At 37.7% G+C, this 19,972-nt stretch overlaps 1 protein-coding gene across 1 annotated transcript in view; it reads left to right on the top strand.

Moving 5' to 3' along the window:
- The window catches only part of LOC311611852 (uncharacterized protein C8orf34), a gene marked incomplete at its 5' end in the record, with an annotated part of 230,278 nt that overhangs the window by 24,572 nt on the left and 185,734 nt on the right, over window positions 1-19,972 (top strand). The gene's annotated exons all lie outside the window — the stretch shown is intronic.

Below are 19,972 nucleotides of genomic sequence, written 5' to 3'. Positions count from 1 at the left end.
TTTTCTTCCCCTCGAAGGAAGAATGTCCACATTCCTGCGGGTAGATTAGCCAAGTGCAAAGCTTCTCTCCCTCTTCCCTGCCCTCCTCCATAGCAGTATTGATGTAGACAACAATCTATCGGAATATCATTTTAACCATTGTGTGACTCTTGCTTTTCTTCCTTTAGTCCCACTGGTGCTATTGCTGCAACTTCATCCATTCTCTTTCCTCTGTGGCTTCCATGGCTTGGACCTTCCTTTAATTTCTCCCTGCAACATTTTCTGATTCATTCCATAAGTCACTGGTTCCTGTTCAAAGAAGCACATAGGAAAAATCCAAATAAAATAAACCCTGAGCAGTGTAGGCCTCTTTCTAGCAAATAAGAGAATTCACATTACTGTCTTGGATATGTATGTGCCAGAATAGCCTCCTGTTCCTTGCGAACACATACATACACGTCTCACCTTTTGTCTTGTTGCTTGTGAATCCCAAGCTCTGCATATGGTTAGAGAAAATATCTTGACAGTCAGTAAGATTTATAATATGGACCAATATGCTTTTAAATTCACTTCCTACATTCAAAAACAAAACAAAAAAATGGTAGCCACATTTTCCCCTGACAGGAGCAAGATGTACCAGAAAAATACGTTGCAGAGAATGAAAGAAGCTCAAAGAGAAGTCTAGCAGTTAATTATGTTTAATTGTCACTGTGGAAATTTCTGTTTATAGTATTGTCATTTCTAAAAGGGTATTTTTGGAAGTGACATTTTGATTAGGATAATGTCCTGCTTTCAGCATAGTGGGTTTTTGTCATTATTTGGCTCAGTGGCTGACAAGTCAGCAAAACAGTTGACAGGTTTTTTAGATGAATGCAGGCCCAATATCGTGGTTTTCACTGGGGCATATTGAATGCATCACTATTTAATTGACATAAAACCATTTTGCCACACTGACTGAGTTTAGTCATACTGCGTGGTAAATAGTCATATATAAGACACTGATGAGCTCAGCAAATATTTTATCTGTAAGATATATGTGTGTATACTAGATGTACTGGTTAATAATGCGGATTTTTTAATCAAAGAAAACACGATAGTTTCAAGAGAAACATCAAAAGTGCTTTATTCAAAGTAATGTCCATCACTAGCTACACATTTCCCCATCTTTCAGGTAATCTGTGGATACTATCCCAATAGAACATGCTTTGTTTTGAGGTAAACCATTCAGAGATCTAATTTTCCACTTCTTTGTACGTTTTGAAGTGCTACTCAGAAAGTATGTGTGCCATGAATTAGGACAAGTGGTAATCTGAAGGAGCAAGGTCTGGTGAATATGATGGGTGGGCTTAACACTTCCCGGACAAGATATTTTAACATTGTCTTTAACTAGTTTTGAAGTGTGTGATGGTGTGTTATTATGAAGCAAAATTACTTTGCATGTCTTCTGGCACATTCTGGTCATTTCACGATCAAAGCATGGTTCATATTGATTACTTGTTGTCCATAGTGATCAGTATTAATGGTTTCACCTGGTTTTAGAACCTCATAATACACGACACCTCCCTGATTCCACAAACGCAGAGCATTGTCTTCTTTCTGAAGCAATTTGGCCTTGCAGTCAATGTTGGTGGTTAACCTGATCAACTCATGATTTTGTGTGTTGGGGATAAAAAAAAAAAAAAAAAAAAAAGACTTTCTTTCGTGCCGTTGAAGCAATATTTTACTGATGACATTTTGGTTTTCTATTTGTCTTTCCTTCAGTTGATGTGGCACCCATTTTTTTCCCTTTAAAATCTTCCCCATTGCTTTAAATGATTAAAAATTGTTTGCTGAGCAAAGTTTAATCTTTCTGCAAGTTGTTATTGAGTTTGACATGCATCTTCATCCAATAATGCTTGTAATTGTTGGTTCTCAAACTTTTACAGTTGACCTGGACGTTCTTTGTCTTTCACATTGAAATCACTACTTTTAAAGCATTTAAACTAGCATTCATAAGTACCTTGAGATGAAGCATGTTCACCATAAGCTTTCCGAAGTATAACTTTCAGCAGCACTTTTCTTCAAAATAATGAATTAAAACTTCCTAAAATGCTCTTTTTTTGGCATGAAATTTGACATTTTTAAGCATAAAAATATCTATAATGTTAACACCTTCAGCAAATTTGACATATGAAATTTTGAAGCTTACTGTCAATACAACAAAATAGCATACATATCAAATTGCATATATATCAACATAAGAGTAACTCCATCTAGTGAAACAAAATCCACATTATTAACTGCTACACCTGAGATATATATATTTTTGTATTCAATTTAAGGCATTAAGATTTACAACACATGCACTGCCTTCAGAAGATTCATTAACTCCTTTTTATGTGTCAAAATGTGCCTGAAGGCTAAATTCCAATGAAAGTCCATATTAATTAAGTAGATAATAAAATGCAAGCAAAAAGTTGAAAGCTAGTTCATTAAGTTGTCCTCAGAAAAAGAAGGCTTTGAGGTGACAGAATTACCATTACTAATTCTAGAAGAAATTACAATGAATAAAGTGCGAAAGATTTCAGTTATCTAGTACAAGAATAGATTAATGGAAGAATACTTCATTTTTTTCTGAATATTTTAAGAAGAGCAACAAGGAGCTTGACTTTACTAGTATTGGCTGGTTTAATTGTTACATTATCTGAAGGAGGAAGATTAGGCTATAATTTTCTAACAGAAAAAGGAAACAATAAACTTCATGTTTTGTATTCAAAAGTCCTGCTCTAACTTTAAATCTTCCAAAAAGGAGCCTTTTATAGGTTAATTATTTAGGTCCTAATTAATCCACTAAATCCTAAACTTTCATATATAGCAGTATTATATTTTCAGGTTTGCAAATGTTGCTTTTTGAATATTCTGTCATCTTTGGTACATTTCCACTATTCTATTCTGTGTTTAAAATACCAAAGCAGCCAGCCAGGAGATCACGGTTTGATTCCTGGTCAGGGCACATGCCTGGGTTGTGGGTTCAATCCCTAGTGCAAGGCATGTAGGAGGCAGCAATCAGTGATTCTCTGTCATCGTTGACGTTTCTATCTCTCTCTCCCTCTCCCTACCTCTCTGAAATCAATAAAAATATATGTAATTCTTACAAGGGTATTTCTTGGATCACATGATCTCACACATCTAGAGGAAATAATGAACAACACAAACAGACCCAGAGAAAGAGAACCAGCAATCAGACTCTCAAACCTCAGAGGGAAAGTAAGGGAGGATGGGGTTAAGGGGAAGAGATCAACCAAAGGACTTGTGTATATACATATGGGCCTAGTCAGTGGCCATGGACAATGGGGGGTGGGGATGGGGCATATCTAGGGAGGAGTTTGGGATGGGAATGGGGGGATAAAAACTATTATGTGAGACCATAATCAATAAAAAAAAATATAAAAAATATTTAATTCCCTAAAAAAAAATAAAAGAAAAGAAACATATTTCATTAAAACTTGAATAAAAAAATAATAAAAAAAAATAAAAACCACAGAATTTGTCCTTCAGTGTTTATGCTTAAGGCTTTAGACTGGTAGAATGAGGCTCACCCACCTTAGCAAGGGTAATCTCCTTTACTTAAACTCAACTGGTTGTAGATGTTAACCATATCTGCACGGAACCATAGCCCAACATGACAACTTCCTAATGATATTAACAGTTTAAAAATATAATGGCTTGTCTTTTCTTGTGCAAGCTCGTAAATGTCCATGACTTAAGAGGCTGACCTTAGGTCACTGCCATTTCCACTTGGATCTGTGTTATGATTCAAGAAATAGTAAGGCATTTCCTTCACCTCCTTCCAAAATGCTGTTTACCACTGGATCGTTAATGTCCATGCTATTTATGGCATTAGGGCAAGGTTTCTCAATCTCAGCATGGTTCAGATAATTCTTTGGACCAGATAATTCTTTGTTGAGGGGAAATGAGTTTCAAGATATTTAGCATTTCTATGGACTACACTAGTAGCACTTCTCCCAGTTGTGAACATCAAAAATGTCTCCAGACATTACAGAATGTGCCTGAGGGGCAACATCACCACAGACTGATAACCACTGCTTTAGGGAAAGGCATTAAGATTCATCTTAAAAGGCAAGTCACTGACTTGGCAGACTGGGCCGCTTTATCATTTAGCAATGTTAACTGCAGCCAGAAGAAACGGAATACAAAACTAGTTAAATTCAGGGAGAGAGTATGACAAGAATCAGCAAAAGCTGGGTAGGTGGTATGTGTTAAGGGAGCATAAGCCCAGGTGGGGTGCTCCATCAGGTGTCCTCTCAAGTCAGGGAGCAAAGCACTTCATTTTCTCACTGAGCATATATGAATATGCATCTGCACATTAAGAATACACCATGAAGAAAACACCATTAGAAACAGAGAAGGGGCAGCCGTGGTGCTGGAGAGGAAGATGAAAATGTTCCTGAAAAGAAATTGAGTTCCTGTGGTAGAAGACACAGAAATAGAATTTTCTCCTTAGTACTTTATGTCTCTACTTGATATTTTTTTTTTCCAAAGAAAATAATCATATAGAAAGCCACTCTTAATGACTGTGCAGAACTAAAAACAATAAAACAAACAAACAAACATTATTACTGCACTTCCAATGGGTGAGCTTTTAGGTTGAATTAGTAAAAGACAATAGCCCACAAACTTGAACTTTCCACAGTAGCTGTATGACTTCTTTGCTGTTAGAGAGCAACTTTCTGATCAGCATCAACTCCCATTTCCTGGCAGTGTGTCCCAGCGAATGCTTGATTGCTTCCCGTTGGTAGTTATTTTCCACTGGTCTTTTCCAGGAATGAATTTCATGAAGATTGCTCCCGGTTTTTGTCCCCATGAAATTTTCTTTTTCCCCCCTCAGATAAAGCAGACATTCAATTTATTGTTTCATCTCCCTTAGAGAAAAATCATTGTGTTTTTTGTTTATTTGTTTGTTTGTTTTAAGAACATTAGCATGTATTTATTTATTTATTTATTTATTTATTTATTTTCATCTTTATTGTTGAAAGTATTACATTACATATGCCCCCCCTGTCTTCCCCCTTGACTGACTCCCTCCAGCCTGCCCTGCCCCCTTCCCCAGGCCCTCATCCATGGGTTCTGCATACATACAAGATATTTGGTTGATTACCTCCCACCCACCCTCCCCTGCCTTCCCTCTGAGATTCCACACTCTGTTCCATGCTTCTGTGTCTCTGGATCCACTCCGTTCATCAGTTTATTCTGTTGATTAGATTCCATGGAGAAAAGTATTTGCAGAGGTTGTGTTAGTATAAAGGGTTTGGGGATAAAGTGTGATTGCTTATATTTTGAGTTTAGCAAATTCGTTCGTTAAGCTTAATAGCCTCATTGTATTTAATTCCAGAGCCCCAGTGGAGTCTAACATAGCTTTAGAGAAGTAGAAGGACCCTATAACCATTAACTATCTTCTATGGATGTTTCACAATAACTAGCAGTTCTCAACACTTTAGCATGTATCACAGTCATCTGGACAGAGCACAGAATGCTAGGTCCCATTCTCAGCGCTTTTGATTCAGTAGATAGGAAGTGGAAACAAAGAATATGCACATCTTTGCCGAAACCGGTTTGGCTCAATGGATAGAGCGTCGGCTTGGGGACTGAAAGGTCCTGGGTTCGATTCCGGTCAAGGGCATGTATCTTGGTTGCGGGCATATCCCCAGTAGGGGGTGTGCAAGAGGCAGCTGATCGATGACTCTCTCATCGATGTTTCTAACTCTCTATCTCTCTCCCTTCCTCTCTGTACAAAATCAATAAAATATGTATTAAAAAAAAAAAAAGAATATGCACATCTAGTTCCCAAGTCTGTGTGCATGCTGCTGGCCCAGAGATCCACTTTGAGAACCACTGCTCTATGAGCTTTACATGAGTGTCGTAAGTTTCACGTTAGCCTTTTCTCACTAGGAACTGTACTGCCACCCTTGGGCATTGTCCATTGATAAAGAATGCATGTAGCCCAGTGATTGAGTGTCCACCTATGAACCAGGAGGTCATGGTTCTTCAAAGACAGTTTCCATCTCGGTGGCTCAGCATCATCCATGATCTTTTTGATACTTCTCATTTTCCACATCTGTGATGATGATAATCCTTGCATAGTTGCTGTGAATTAAATGAGGTTTCATAAGTGCCTAGTATGGTATCAAATACTACTTAGATGTGAGGTATGAAATAGTACTTAGATATGATGTATGAACTGTGCTTCTAGTACATGTGGGATAGACCATGAGAGAGAGAAATAAATGGATGGGTGTAAGGCATTGTGATGCTGTCTTATAAGCTCATTTTGAACACATTTAATACCTAAGTATATTCTCTATCCACATTGCTGTACATGGCACATGCCTCCCTCTTTAAAGGTGTGAATTTATTTTATAATTATCGTATTGTAAAGGGCATGGGTGACACTATTTTTTTTAATTGTTGCTTAGGAACTCAGAATTTATTAGGCACCTGGAGATTTGTTCATCCAAGGGGTTATACGATAAAAATATAAAGGGGAGACCAAATAAAACAAAGTGATCTTTGATTTATGGAAGAGGCAATTTAACAATTTCTTTTCTATTTGTTTTTCAAAAGGATTGGTGAACTTGCGTGGCAAGACACATATTTATCTTTTAGATAAGAGGAAAATCTAGTTCAAGACAGTTTCTTTGGACGAAAATTATTCTTAGGTTTACATAATCCTAATGATAACCACTTTCTTTTAATCTCTTTTTCTACAATGCTTATGTATTAAGCCATATGAGTAGGCATTTTGGTGAGCTACAGTTTCCCTCAGTGATCACCACCACCATGACTAATTGTCTCTTTCTCTGAAAAGACTATTAATAAAAAGGTAATTCTCCATTTTCCCACATTAATGTGTCCTATTTCATTAATCTGAGTGTGTCTTGCCTTCTCCCTCAATGCTGTATCTTTCCTTTTGATAATGGATTTTTTCCCCCCTGTGGAAGGAATGAGAAAGAAGCAGAATGCAATGAGTATACACTTGATCAAGGATTATGGATGTGGGTTCTGCTTCTGAGTCTGCTGGTCTGTCTCCTGGATCAGCATCCTAAAATTTGAGTTTCATGTCCAAGAGTTGAGAACGGTGAACTGAGTTTATTCTCTTTGGAAAGTCTGAGGTAGCAAAGTTTGACTGATTAAATCTATGAAAAATTTTGAGCTAAAAGGTGGTAGCTGCATGCTTTCTACATAACCCATAAGCATGTCAAGAAGAAAAAGCTGTCAATAAGATACTATACACAAAGGCAGATGCTCTGGTAGTAGGAGGTAATACAATTCGGGAGGGATTATGATTGGAGACTGCATCACATAGAATTCTTTAAAACTAGGACAGACTCTTTTCCCCCATTCTTTTCTCTCTCTCCCTCCCTCCCTCCCTTCCTCCCTCTCTCTCTCTCCCTCCCCCCTCCCTCCCTCTCCCCCTCCCCCTCTACCCCTCCCCCTCTCCCCCTCTCCCCCTCTCCCCCTCTTCCCCTCTCCCCCTCTCTCCCTCTCTCTCTCCCCCCCCCCCCTCTTTCTCTGAAAAGGCTTTTACCAAGTTTTGAAAATCCAGTTCCTGTATCTTTCCCAGGCCATGAGCTTTGGGACCAGAGAATCTGAGGTTGAGTTCACCTCTACTACCTATCAGCTCAGGTATTTGTCCATAAAATTGAGATGAAGGTTACCTGTGAGTGTACTTGCAGTCTGGATCAGCCAGGGGTTCTCCAGAAAAACAGATACAACAGATATTTCTTTTAACAAAGGGACTCAGGCAGTTGTGGAGGCTGGGAAGTCTGAGATCTGTAGGGCAGGCTGGGAATGGAACTGTGACCTCCTGGTTCATAGGTTGACACTTAACCACGGAACCATACCGGCCAGGCTCATTTCTCATTTGTACTCAGTTTTCATCTTGGTCAGTGTTAAGTCTGGTCTCCAGGATCTTCATTTGAGAACCTCTGCTGTCTGAAATAGGGCTGGCCACCACAGTAGAGGGCCAGAGCATGGCAGATAGTGCACTGCCCCTAAAAGCTTCTGCCCGTAGTGACACATATCACTTCTGCTCACATTTCATAGTCCAACGCAAATCCAAAGCCCCCCGGAAGGGGGAAAGTGTAATTCTACAATGTGCTCAGAAGGGGAAAACCAGGAAAGTTGATGGACATTACTAATAAATAGTGAGTAATTCATATAACTTTGCACTCTAGTAAAATACATTGGATAAAATCAATTGGATTTATTGATAAAAAAAAAAAGGGTAACCTATTTGAAAAATGTATAAATTCAGATTTCAAAATTATGAATTTTTCCATTTTTTACCACGATTTTTGTTTCTTATCTATAAGATATTTTCCTTCCTTGGGGCCACAAAGATTTTCTTTTACATTTTTTTCTCCCCACTTTAATAAATCGAGTTTATTTGTGTATGTGGTTTGAATTAGAAATCTAATTTTAAAGATTTTAAAATAAATATATAAAAAGCAAATTGTTTCAATATCCTTATAGTCCATTTTTCTCCCCTGATATGTAAGGTCATCTATAAAATATATTAAGTTCCCATCTTTACTTGGATGCATGGAGGAGTTTGATTTCTTTTATAGTTAAACTAGAAACAAAAATAATATGTGGCACTTTTGAGTTTTGAGTACAAGAATGATTGCTGGATTGGTCTTTGTAACTTCTTGTATATTTTCCCAAAATTTAAAAATATAATGTTCTGCCAAAACAATTATTTTTCATTTGAAGGTTTTTAATATATTACAGATAAAATTTTGTTAAAAAATAACTTTGCTTACCAAATATATTTTATTCCCAATTATGCTTTACTTAAACAACAACAACAACAACAAAAACACCCTTAATTAAATGTAAAAAAAAAAATGATAGCCTATGAGAATCTCCTTTAGAGGAGACTGACCCCAGTTCATCCTCAATTTCTTCTTGGTTTGAGTAGCCTACGTTAGGGATTGCAGTCTTATTTTCTCCCATAGGTTATTATGATTTTGAAAAGTGATAACATCATGTTCTTGGCTTCACGGAATAAAGACTTAGCTTGGAAAAAGCCCAAGGAATGAATGTTGACCTTGGAAAAGTTTCCCAAGGAATATATTAGAGAACCACATTATTTTCTTAATTTTGTTTAATCCATTAAGTCAAAATTTTATTTTATTTGTAAAACAAGACTGAAAAACAAAGCATGCTCCCTCATGCATTAAACTAATTACTTGGGGCTGGACACACTGAACACTGAAATTGATCTCCATCTACATATTTAGTAAATGTCCTACAACTGGATAGCCTTTTTGTGAGTAACGTGAGTTGAATGTAGGAATTAGTGGGTGCAGGCTAACTTTAGCCCTTCTGAAACTGAGGGGTACTCTCACAATAAGTCTGTTAATGACAGGGAATGCTGGCTTTCGTAATATGATCCGATATACAAGTGTGGAGAATTAACGGCATTCTTCTTGGCAGAAATGTTCATTGTTGTAACAAATAAATGGAGGATATCATGAAGCGCGATAAAATATATCAATATCTTACATTTTTGGTGGAACAAGGCATGGGACTGTGAGAAGATCAGTGAAAATGAGGAATTTTGCAATGAACCTTTTTTCCCACCTGCAGTGACAAATTGGAAGCTATTTTACAGCCTAAAAATCAGGCTTCCGGATGACTTTCGCTCTCACTTGGCTTCCTAAGGATGGCAAAGGGAAGGGAAATCAACAGCATGGCAAATAATAGAGAAAGGACAACCTTTAGAAGAAGATTTACTAAAGGAAGCAAGTTATTTCAGTGCAGAGTTTGAGAAGAGAGAATTAGAAGAGGAGAACATGTCGGGAGAGAGGGTGGGTGTTTAGAACAAGGCAGTGGCATCTGATTAGAGAGGATCGACTAGAGATTCTAGATGAAGTTATGAGGTTCCAGCAGTCAGACAGTATTTGGCTACTTGTGGGAAAGAGGGTGCAGAAGGACTCAAGAATAACACCATAGAGAGTGACAGTGAGTGGTTAAAGCATGCTATTTCTAAGAGAGGAAACATACTTCCTTTGGCAATTATGGCCTGATTTTAAAGTGCCAATAGTGCACAAAGCAATTTTGTTTCTAAATTTATAACATTTCCTACAATTTCGGTGATGAATTTTATCTTGTTTTGAGCTCAGATGCTTTTTAGTAAGCTCATAATTTCTCATTTCAAGTGAAGGCAGTGATCTCAATGATTTAGTGCTAAAAATAACATTTCTGCTGTTGTCATCTAGTGGCCACTAGTAGTTATGGAACCTTTCACTTAATTGTGTGCTCAAGATTTAATTTCTTGAATTATGTCTCGCTGAGAGAGAAGGTCATGCTATAGTACATATTAACTGTTAGAGAATCAGTCTATTTGGAAATGCAATAAGTATCCCTATAGTCAATTGAATCAACTAGGTAGAATGCTAGTGATGTGACAATACTGTTAAATTTTATAGCTTAAAATTATATATATATATATATATATATATATATATATATATATATACACACACACACACACACACACACACACACACACATATATATATATATATATATATATATATATATATATATATATATATATAAAATATAGTTTTTCTAGGTTAGGACTTGAAACAACTTACTTTAGTAGTTTTAGGGAGAATTTAACAACAATAACAACAACAAAACAAATAAAAGCAATCATGTGAATTCCTTCAGATCATATCCAGTAAGAAGATGTGGAAAATATAGGGATTTTTGTAACTATCAGTGAACAACTTTTGTGTGCCTGGGGATTAACATTACCGTTGTCACACTCTGAAGGACACAAACAAAGAAGAGGGCATGGGGGTTTCCCTGGACATACAGCTGTACTGGAGGAAGGTAGAAAAATATACGTTTGTTTTGATGCCTCTCTGAATCCAGCTTTGCACACAGGCACTCCAATCAGGGATTCAAGATTCTGAACATCTGGAACGGGGCCCCCTGTTCCTAGTAAGAATCGCTGGTCAAATACTAATTGTGAGCTCTTTGATGTCAAGGAATGTAGTCTGTTTTATACTTCTCAGGTTTGCCTCAGCATGTCAAACAAGTAAAATAAAAATGAGCAGTCTGACCTGATTAGTACAAGTCATCAATATGTACTATGAGAAATTTAGAAATAGGTATGAGCTCATGTCCTTGTGGCTTAGGAGTTTATAGTTTGCTAAGCGGGAGACACATGGACAACTATTGTATGAGAACTATAATATCAGAACAACTGTATAATAGCAGGCAAAGGAGGTGGGGTGGGGGGCTTGGAAGGGCCTAGTAGGAAGCCAGTGAGCTTCCAGTGCCTACACCGGAGTTTGATGTTGTGGGTGGAAAATAAATGTATTTGTCTAAGGGGTTCAGTGATGAGGAAATCTGTAGATCCTGAAGACAGGGAAATAGGAAGTATGCTGGGTACTTTTAATGGTACTACTTTACATATAATACAACTGTACACTATATCTCTTTCTTGGGAGGCTGTACTTATAGAAGTTTAGCAATTTTCATACTAAGTGGATACCTTGGGGGCATATCTTTGTTTCAATCCCTGTCTCTCCCTCCTCCCTTTCCCCCCCACCCCCCCACACACACACCTCCTTGCCAACAAACAGTAGGAAAAATGCCCTATCTCAGGCCCTAGCAGGGAATTTGGCATAGGATTAAAGAAAAACAAAAGGCTCAGTGTCTGTTTCTTGAATGTTTCTAAATGTATTATATTGATAGTTCCTAAAATGTTAATGATGATGTCATTAATAATCATAGCAATCAGTGACTGAGGGATTCCACCTGTACAGTATACAGCACAAATCCTAGCGACGTTGTAAGCCCAGGCGGGTCAGCCCATCCCGATGGTGTTCAGTTCTCTCATAAAGTGAGTTTTTCCAGGTGGTTTTTGCTAGTCTTCCCAGTTCTAGCCGTCTCAGAATATCACTCTGGTTCTCTCACCTAGTTCCCTTCGTTGCTTTCACAGTGAGATGGAATTCTTTCTCCCAGCCTCCCAGGTACTTCCCCATTTTCATTTCAATCCCCATATTTTCCTAAATGCCATCCTAATTCCTGTCCCAACTTGCAGTTTTATGCATCATTATCTCAAAAATCATAAATGAATTTAGCAATTAAACTTGGAGAAAGATCCATTTGAGTATATATAAACTGCTTTAATCTCTTTAATAATTAAGATATTCCAAAACATGGTATATTAGTAACTTCTTTAGCCAAAATCTTATCAATAGACTTTTAGGTCACTCACTATCTTTAGTTTACATAATGGTCAATAAATATCCTTATATAGTGCTCATTTTTGAATTGCTGAATTGGGTGGCGCATTTTTACTTTCGGAATGCATTACTTAATTGTGATGTCCTATTTAAGAAACAATCATTTTGTCCTTTGAACTGTCACTGAATGCTTTATTTTTATGGGTTTCTTTTAGGCTGTTTCTATCCTTTTATTCATGGCAAATTTCTAAAGAAAAGCGAAATATATGTACCACAATTTACCCTAAAACATAGATCATAGGAATACAAATATATAAAAATATAATGTATGATTTTTCTGTAACCACTTTAACTATTAGAAATCTCTCAGTGGTCAGCAAACTGCGGCTCACGAGCCACATGCGGCTCTTTAGCCCCTTGAGTGTGGCTCTTCCACAAAACACCACAGTCTGGGTGAGTCTATTTTGAAGAAGTGGTGTTAGAAGAAGTTTAAGTTTAAAAAATTTGTCTCTCAAAAGAAATTTCAATTGTTGTACTGTTGATATTTGGCTCTGTTGACTAATGAGTTTGTCGACCACTGTCTTTAGTTGATTTAAAAAACAAATAGGTCTGCTTAAACAAAGGTGGTTAGAAATCACTTACCGTTGAAACAGTGATTGGTATCTGTGGACACTGTCCCATTTATATTAAATATATACTCATAGGTTGATTAGCACAAGCCTAAAGGAATATGTAATCAAACAATTTTCAGGAGCAAACATAGTATACTGGAATACTATTTTGAAAATCCAGTAGTATTATCACAAAAACAGAATTATTATTTTGGTCCAGAAGCATTCACTTATATAATCCCTATCAAAGAAATGATTTTATAACACTTTGAAAAAGTTTCAAGTATTCATGCTATATTTGAGTTGTTTTGCTAAATATGCAGTTTTAGCACTGGGGAAATTTACTGAAGAAAGCAGCGTACAGCACAGCAGTATTTGACTCAGCAACTCCTGACATTCCTTTAGTCAGGGTTGGCTTCATGGGGGCCTGTGTGACCTGAGCTCTCTCACACAGGCCCCCGCGCTCAGAGGTCCCCATACTTGATTTAATGCTCTGCAATCACTGTCTTTAAATTCTTAATCATTTTTTAACAAGGGGCCCCACATTTTCATTTTGTACTGTATACAACAAATTATATAGCCTTTAGTACTTTTCAATATGAGACTGTATTTATTTGAACGTATTCTTTTTCTTTTTTTTAAATATATTTTATTGATTTTTTACAGAGAGGAAGAGAGAGAGATAGAGAGCCAGAAACGTCCATGAGAGAGAAACATCGACCAGCTGCCTCCTGCACACCCCCCACCGGGGATGTGCCCGCAACCAATGTACATGCCCTTGACCGGAATCGAACCCGGGACCTTTCAGTCCACAGACCGACGCTCTACCACTGAGCCAAACCGGTTTTGGCTGAACGTATTCTTGAGTCAGTATTAATCCTACAGTCTGATGCTTTGGTTATCTCTTCAGTTTAGGGAATTTTTATTAATTTTTAAAAAATTTTATTATCTGCATTTTCACTTTATTCTTCCGAAATGCCTTTTAAAAGTGTTGTGGGGTCGAACCCTGGGTTCAAAATAAAATCACCGGAGGCTGATGATTGATTAAAAGAAGCAGGCGAAGATTTATTGAACTGGCCAGGACGGCTGCGAGAGCACCACATGCAGGTGAAGTCTACATAACCGTGCTATTCCAGGTGTAGGCAGTCTTTTTAAAGGTCTAAACCACAAGAATTTTCCTTTGTCCTAAATTCTAAATGCTGGGAACAGCCCACAGGGTCGATCCCAGCCACATCCTGCTGGACATTGGAATGTGGCCCTATCTTGCAAAAGCAAATAGTACAGAAGCAGAGCTGAGCTGTTAATCTCTAAAGGTTATCTACAGTTTCTACTCCTGAAGCTACTGAGTCAATGGGAATCAATCTCCTATGGTCCTGGTCCACAGGCACAGGAAAATTGCCTTAGCCTCCAGGTCTCAATCTGGAAGCTGAGGCAACCACCCTATGTTTTAGCAAGTGAGTGAGTGCCAAAGCCAGAATAGCAGGGCTAAAATTCAAACAGCAGTTTTTACCCAAGTATGGTTGCTACCATATTTCAAAAAGGTTATTGGGGCTTCTAAATCTTACTTCCATGTCTCTTAGTTTACATTTCCCCATATTTTTGTAATTTTGTTTTTATCATTAGATTTTTCCATTTTTATTTTTAGATCACTAACATTGCCTCAAATTAATTGAGTCCTTCCATATATATTTTGATTTTAGCCATACTGTTTTAATCCTCACAAATTCTATATTTGCTTCAGATTTCTCAGGTTTCATGGCAGAAAAATTCCTGTTTTATAAATATAACATTCTTTCCCGTAGTTTCCTGAAATAGCTCTGTTTCTTCTTGCCTCAGTTGTTCTCTTTGTTTATAAACTTGTTAATTTTTTTACCCTGAAAAAAATTAGTGATTTTTTTCCACTAATTTTCACTAATTAAATTAAAAAAATTTCACTAATTAAATTATTTTCTAATTAAATTAAATTTTCACTAATTTAAAATTTTCACTAATTAAATTAAAATCACTAATTAGTGATTTTTTTCACTAATTCACAGATACTATTTGGAATCCATGATCACATGGCTTTCAAATAGTATCTGTGGTCTGAATTTTGTGTTGAAAAAAAAAAGTTTTAGTTAAATAAAAATATATAAGCACGCACAGCATATTTCATACGTAAACCTAGTGATTTCTGGTTGCTGATTCATACATATGAATGAAAAGGTAGGTTGATTATCATAGATGGCTTGTACCAGTTTCCCTGTACTTGAATAGATTCCCCCATCCGGCCTTTTCCTTGACAAGGAAAGCTGGGTATTGGCTTAGAGAGGTTAGCATTTGTGCTTCCTCGAACAACACATCAGTGGGAAGTCAAGGTGTCTTGCTTTGATGGGGACTTGCTTTCCTGGGTTCACTCCCAGGCATCTGACCTCACCTTCCATGAGATGGGGAGTCCAGAGTTACCTCTGGTTCCGCTCTGCTGCTTCTCAGAGTCCAAAAGTGTTACTGGAGACTGTCTTAGACAGGGAGCAGGAGACAAGGTTCTCTGACCTCACTCTGTGCGTAAAAGCCCAGCTTCCAACAGCACCCCCTATAGGAGGGAGATGGGATTTCAGCCAGCCCCCCTGCTGGGAGTGCAGATCCCTGATGACTTACACTGATGATATCCCCTTGGATAGTCTCTCTGGCTCCCTTGGAAAGAATAGAACCTACTTCTGTTGTCTTGGGCTGTAGTGTCTTCCATGCTTTGATGCAATTATAGTCTTACTCCACCTGCTTCATTTTTCTTCCAGAGTTTGTTCAAGCTCTAGTCAAGTGATGGTACCCTTCCTTATTATCCTTGCTAGTATGTTTTCATTCTATGAATAATATATTTTCTGTTATTTTTTATGGGTCCTTGTGGCATGAGGGAAGGGCTAGTCAATATGTAAGTGTATAAGACCATATATTATACTAGAAACCAACATATATTTAACTAGTTGCACAAATGTTACAGAATCACATGGCTTCCAAATAGTATCTGTGGTCTGAATTTTGTGTTGAAAAAAAATGTTTTAGTTAAATAAAAATATATAAGCATGCACAGCATATTTCATACGTAAAACATTCTTGAAAACAGCTGGCAATTTTCATTGCTTCAGCAGAAAATGGATTTTACTGAATGATTGTGAATCTTTCAAAATCACCTCTTAGTTTACAAACTGCACTGCACTCAGCCAGACCCAGTGCAGGTTTGTTGAAACTGATTTCTGTTTATTGTTCAACAAGGAATTTTAATTTTAAGCATATGATGTATGTTTTTATCAAAACACATATAACTCTACAAAACCTTATATAAAGCATATATAAACAAAGTTCAGATTATAACTTCTGAGAATGGGGCTGTTAGGTGTCTATAAAGTAGAATGAATTTCCAGCAATTACTGAGGACATTAATATGCTCTTTTACTTATCATAAACCATAGGGAGTGCATGATGTCAGCATGCTGTTAAATTTAGCTTATCTAAGAATTTATGTCTATACTTAATGCCATGATTTTAGTTTATGTAAGTTTAGTATTAAATGCCTTATCTGTTAACTTTTTTTGTAAATTGACTTCATGTTCTGCGTATTAGGTACAATTTTTCTTTGAAAAATGAATATATAAACGTTAATGTTCATGCACTATTTTATAATTTGGGATTTTAATGGTAATAGTATAGTTTTTTCTAGCTGGGGAAATATTCCTAATAAAAAGGAAACAATAGTACTTAAATGTTTTAGACTTGGTAGTTTTAAGAACTATTTTTAAAATACCTTTTTAACTCCATGTCTTCAGATTATATTGCCCACTGCCCTCCATTATTATTTTGATCCACAGACTGCTGGGTGGTTCTTCTAGACTCCTCCATAGTTTTAACTCCTAATTTTTGCCACACTCTCTAATATTACACCTGTATTCCATGTTGGCAATTTCCATATACACATTGATGGCCTTTTTGTCATCCTGGTGTCTTTAGTGAACTCCTCTCAGCCGGTGATTTTTACCTAATACCCTGTTTCAGCCATTCCAATTGCTGTTATCGGTAACGAACTGTAGGCTCTTCATTAGTCTCACTTCAGACATCCTTCTCTTGGACCGTCTCCTCTATCCTTCTAGCTTACTGTCTCTGGTATCCCAAATCCCGCTTTTCTTTGCTCCCACCTGGACATCCAGTTCATGGATCCTACCATATCTTCATTTTCCCTTATCTCATTGATGCCCTCACTCCGCTTCCTGTCCATCCTAAATTCTGGGGCCAGTTGTAATTCTGTAGACAGTTACTGTAATTGCTCCTTTGCATGTACTCACACGTCCCTCTCTCAGATCATTTGCACGCATTAGCTAAACCCCAGCCCTGCCTAAACACAGAGTCTTACCTCTTTCATGCCTGCCCCTGTGCAGCTGATGTGCCTGAGAAGAAAACACACTGCCACACTAACTCATATATTTTTCCCCCCATCCCTTCCTTTCGACATATGTTAGGACGTGCTATAATGTCTCCTCTTTCTGGGGGAAGTGATAATGCACCTGAGCTTAAATCTAGATCTGGATGTGGGTCTGTGTGTGGCGCTGCCAACACAGTGGACAGATGGCCAGGTTCAAAGTGTCCACGTTGGCCAGGCTCTGGCAGCCGGACAGTCCTATCCCCACTGTTTCACGCCTCGTAATAATTGTGGAAGAGCCCTCTCCCCTACACTGTAAGCACAGGATGCTTCCCTCACGGCGATCAGCCTCCATCCTGGACCCTGGCTTGCTGTTCTAGGGCACTTTTTACTTATGGAGAACGATAAGGCTGTGGAACTTTCTGCAGTCCTGTCTCTGGCTCCAACCCGACATTCCCGCTGCACGACGTCTCACCTCAGTCTGTCAGCCCCCTGTTCTGTCTCTGTATGAATCCTTGTGGGGGCAAAACCGATCCTTTTATTGTGAGGAGCAACTTTGCAAACCTCAGGAGTTAAATATTCACATTCAGGAAAGAGGTTTCTGGATTGGGTGAGAGGCAGAATGATTCCTCTTATAAATACAATACAGCTGACCCTTGAGCAATGTGGGGGCTAGAGGCACCCCCTCCAGTCAAAAATCCCCATATAACTTTTGACTCCACAAAACTTACCGCTGTTTTGAAGACGTTCTGTATATAACTTGACCTAAGCAGTTCAAACCCATGTTGTTCAGGGGTGAACAGCATTCATAAATTAGATTCTGACCCAACCATGATGCCCAACATAGGGTATTGCAAACAATAGCTATTTCATTTTGCTTATAACCAAATGTATCCTTTCTTTAATCTCATATATTTGTAAATGGGATATAAGGATATCCAAAATTAGTTACTAGACTGATGATAAAATATTTAACAGTGATTATTTGGTTTATTATGACTGTATGAGCTATCTGCTAAAGACAGTATAAGAACCCTTCAGTTTATTTTTTAAAAATATATTTTATTGATTTTTTTTTTCAGAGAAGAAGGGAAAAGGATAGAGAGCTAGAAACATCGATGAGAGAGAAACATTGATGAACTGCCTCCTGCACACTCCCCACTGGGGATGTGCCTGCAAACAAGGTACATGCCCTTGACTGGAATCGAACCTGGGACCCTTCAGTCTGCAGGCCAACACTCTATCCACTTAGCCAAACCGGCCAGGGCCCCTTCAGTTTATTTTAAAAGAAAAAACATACCCACAGAAACTTTCCATCCAATTTGAAAGGTTAAAAAAAATGCATCAGATCTTAAGAAGTTTCTGGATAGAAATTGCTGTAGTTTTAAAGTTCTTATTAATCTAATGTTGCTTTATATGAATGCTCAGGCCTGATGTGACAAGAATAATCTAGTCAGTCCTACTATTTATCTTTTTCTCCATTTTTTTCATAGCTTTTGTAATGTACAATGAATTCAAATAGAACATAATTCATCTCTTCTACAAAAACAAGATCCAAAATGCTTTAAATTGAATTCTACTGATCCATAACTGGGGTTTAATTGAGCCCTGCATTGTTTTACCACAATAGAGCAATGATTATATTGTAACTCAATGATCACTATTTTAAATAATATAAATAAAGAAGACCTATGTCAGCTGTTTGCTTGCTTATCTGTTTTCAGAATATTAAAAGTATTACATTTGTGTAATAGGTTGCTTCATGGTATACTTAAGGTGGGATTCCTTTGCTCCTTTTACTCCTCCATTTAGTCTGCACATTTTTGAGATTCCTTGAATTGCTTTATCCATGTCTGTGAGATCACATTGGAAGCTTGTAATCTACAAAATCTTTTGCCTCTACTTCGATAAATCTGTGTGTCCCTACACTGTTAGAAATGTCATTTAATATCCCTGAGGTATCATGACAGCAGTTTCTTATATATGAAGTCAGAATAGTGTATTTTTCTGGGCTAAGAAATCTATGAATGCTTGAAATACTGTTTACCAGGGCAGTTAGGCACTTTAATTAAACTACTATTTAGCTGGGGTCAGTAAACTTAGCAGTCATTCACTCATTCATTCAACACCACCTATGAGCAGTAGAGTTCCTGCCCTAGGGAGAGAGTATAGATCAGACCAGGCAGTCCTTCCTCTTAGTGCTCTGGGAGGAAGGAGAAGAGACAAGCACCAACAGGTGAATAACTATTCAATGAGATGATTCAGGAGAAATGAATGATGCGAAGAAAATAAAATAAGGAAGTGGTAAATATTTATGATTTATGAAGATTGGTGTCTAAGAAGCTCTCATTAGAGATGCATGCGTACAAGCCAGCCATCTCAACATTTGAGCGAAGGGCATTCAAGGCAGAGGAAATAGGCTATGGACAAACAACAACAACAAAAAAACACACACAACAAGGTGGGAAATTTCTAGTGCCCCTTCTGTTAGCACTCTGATACCTCATTGTTGGGTCTACTCACAAGAACCACTGCCTCTCACAAATTCTGAACTTAAATTGATCCTCAACAGACTGAGATGATGGGCTGAAACCAACAATAGGAAATGTGACTGATGTGAATGTAAAATGGTGCATGTGAGTGACAAGCCCCATCACTCAGTGTGTCCGTGTGGGCTGGCAGCTGTCAGTAGGAGAGCAGGCTGGGGAGTATAACCGACCACACGT

Source organism: Pipistrellus hanaki (assembly GCF_964339955.1).
Source record: "Pipistrellus hanaki genome assembly, chromosome: 17".
NCBI lineage: Eukaryota > Metazoa > Chordata > Mammalia > Chiroptera > Vespertilionidae > Pipistrellus > Pipistrellus hanaki.
The sequence above is the reverse complement of the archived record's forward strand: the minus strand, read 5'-3'. Positions and strand labels throughout refer to the sequence as shown.